The sequence below is a fragment of the Atractosteus spatula genome, unplaced genomic scaffold (assembly GCF_055471065.1).
Source record: "Atractosteus spatula isolate fAtrSpa1 unplaced genomic scaffold, fAtrSpa1.hap1 Scaffold_8, whole genome shotgun sequence".
NCBI lineage: Eukaryota > Metazoa > Chordata > Actinopteri > Semionotiformes > Lepisosteidae > Atractosteus > Atractosteus spatula.
Window position 1 is genome coordinate 23,969 of NW_028296912.1, and position 2,842 is coordinate 26,810.

At 45.5% G+C, this 2,842-nt stretch overlaps 2 non-coding genes across 2 annotated transcripts; both read left to right on the forward strand.

The window, feature by feature from the left end:
- The first annotated feature begins 1,234 nt into the window (after positions 1 to 1,234).
- trnai-aau (transfer RNA isoleucine (anticodon AAU)) lies at positions 1,235 to 1,308 on the forward strand. The gene has a single exon. It is a non-coding gene; the product is annotated as a tRNA-Ile (tRNA).
- A 1,452-nt stretch (positions 1,309 to 2,760) lies between these two features.
- On the forward strand, positions 2,761 to 2,842 carry trnas-aga (transfer RNA serine (anticodon AGA)). Its single transcript has one exon. It is a non-coding gene; the product is annotated as a tRNA-Ser (tRNA).

Below are 2,842 nucleotides of genomic sequence, written 5' to 3' on the forward strand. Positions count from 1 at the left end.
TATACATTACAGTTTTCATATGGTAATATGTTTATGTTCCTAAATCAATCTCTTTTATGAGCATGTGAAAGGCATGGTGAATCGATTCTCAAAAATTACTGTACTTTGCATGATTGGAAACAAATGCGTGATTGCGAAATGCTGTGGTGTTACTTTTACAAAGATGGTCAATGAAAAAAAAAATGTTGACCAGGGCAATACTTTGAGTTTACACTTACAGCTTGTCCAAGGTCATTCATTATTAATACTATTAGTAATATCTTCGTTAAAGACTTTGATGGGCACAGCTCAAACATGAGAGGTTGAGCTTTATTAGCTCCACCTTGCGGAAATTCCGGATACTATTATTTTGCTTGTCGTATTATAGGAGAATTTACGGTAACTCGCGGTATTTACCGGTAGCTTGCGGTAGACTGCGTACAGCGTACCGCAAAATAATGCGGTATCGCCTGCGGATTTTGAATGGCTGCATCTGTAGGCTGCCAAAAGTCTCCGAAACCAAATTTTGATAGCAGAAAATTCTCACTCGTCCAGAAGTTCCCTTGGGACCCAACATCCAGCACAGAGTGGTAAAAAAACGTCTTTTTTGGAGACCCTTGCAGTGTGCATTGGTGGTTCAGTTGTAGAATTCTCACCTGCCACGTGGGAGGCCCGGGTTCGATTCCCGGCCAATGCAGTGGCTTTTGCAGTTAGCGGCTCCATCACTTGCATCCCCTTTCAACTCGCAACTGAAAACCCACTGAAGCTTAGAAGCTGTGAGCCAGGTCAGTAACCGCATGAGGGTGACCTACAGGGAAAAGCAAAGCTTACAGCTGGAAGCGGTGTTAATGGAGCCAGCGGTGGGACGCTCACCCTGAGGTCTGTGCGGGTCCCAATGCCCCAGTATAGTGACGGAGACGCTGTGTGGTAAAAAGGCGCCGTCTTTTGGATGAGATGTAAATCCGAGGTCATAGCTCTCTGTGCTCATTAAAAGTGACCACCAAAACCTTTGACAAAAGCTCTTGGTAATTGATGGTCTTCAATAATGCTTCTCCTTTAGGTACATTTGAAATCAGCTGAAAAATGCTATGAAATGGGGGGGCACTTCAGGCCAGTGTAGGATTTGGGTTACAAGAACCATTAAACAGCACGAGAAAGCCCGTACACTGAATCGCAGGGCTTTCTATTCAAAGAAGGACAAAAGAAACTTCCCTGAATTCCATTTTTTGCAGCACAGAGAGAACAGCAGGCACGAGGCCTGTTAGCTCAGTTGGTTAGAGCGTGGTGCTAATAACGCCAAGGTCGCGGGTTCGATCCCCGTTCGGGCCAGGCAGTCTCCTCCTCTCTTGTCAAAACCCGTTGCTTTCTTGCTGTGGTGAGATTGGTGGTAATGCAAAGACGCCACATACTGCCGACAGACGAGAGTGTTGCGGGAGAAGAGAGAAGTGATGGAAGATTGAAGAGTGTCCTAGGTGGAGCCAAGATGAAGTGTCACAATTGCCTAGGGGAGGATTTCAAATGTTTAAGATGGTAAAAATAACCGGAAATGATCCCCCAGTCCGGCGCAGTCTGACGTACTTCTGTCATATAAAGTGAAACTAGATGTCGAACTGGAGCCTCACCATTTGCATAAGTGAGGCTCCAGTTATACATCTAGTTTCACTTTAAATGACAAAACTGAAGAGACTTAAAAGAGCTGGAGAGGATTTCTTACAACTTTTGAGCCGGCACAGTTTTCGAAAACGTTTTCTTCACGCTGCACTATACAACACAGACAGCCAAGAGTCTCCAAAACAAAACGAATTGACAGATAGGAGAAAAGTCCCACTCGTCCTAAAGTTCCCAAAATCCAGCACTGAGCGTAAACAAAGTGTTCAAGTAGCGTGGGAATGCAACCCCTAATCCTAGCTGGAGTTTGAGCGTCTGGTTCAGAGTTTGCTCAAGAGTTTACCTTTCACAGATGCGCAAAGATGAATGTTGAGGGTGCACGCTTCAAGGCGCCTTACAGTGCAGGGAGTGATTAGAGACGATTCGTGACGTGTGCTCGTTCCCATATACCGTACGCCCCGGGTTGCAGTGCTAGGATGACGTCCAATACCGCTTCGGCACGTAACGGCATTATATTCAAGTGCAGCACGTGAGGGTTTTATTTTGTTCGTTTTGTTCTGCTCTGCTTTGCTTTGTTTTGCTTTCCATGGCGTTCGTAAGAGCGTCAATAAAAAGGCGATTCCAGCGTCTAACACGAATATAAGAGCTATTTCAAGTGCGGCTTCTAAAATGCTTGTAGACATTTGTATGTTGTTGATTGTTTTTTTGTGTCTAACAAAGTGCCATTTTCCTGTCCGGACGGGGAGACTTTATCATTCCCACATGAAGCAACCCTTAAGTCCTCTGAGGCGTGACTGTCTGCAAGGTTTGTATTTTGGAAAGGTTTTTTTTTTTTAACGGAGAACGACTTTGAAAAAGATTTCCGCCGGCGTCTCGCGATCCGTGTGAGATTGTAGCAAGAACATGGTGCGGCTTCTTAAATGCTTGTGGACATTTGTCTGTTGTTGATTGTTTCTTTGTGTCTAACAAAGTGCCATTTTCCTGTCCGGACGGGGAGACTTTATCATTCCCACATGAAGCCACCCTTAAGTCCTCTGAGGCGTGTCTGTCTGCAAGTCTTGTATTTTGGAAAGGTTTTTTTTTTAATGGAGAACGACTTTGAAAAAGGTTTCCGCCGGCGCCTCGCGATCCATGTGAGATTGTAGCAAGAACGCAGCAACCACAGCGCTTGCTGTAGTCGTGGCCGAGTGGTTAAGGCGATGGACTAGAAATCCATTGGGGTCTCCCTGCGCAGGTTCGAATCCTGCCGACTACG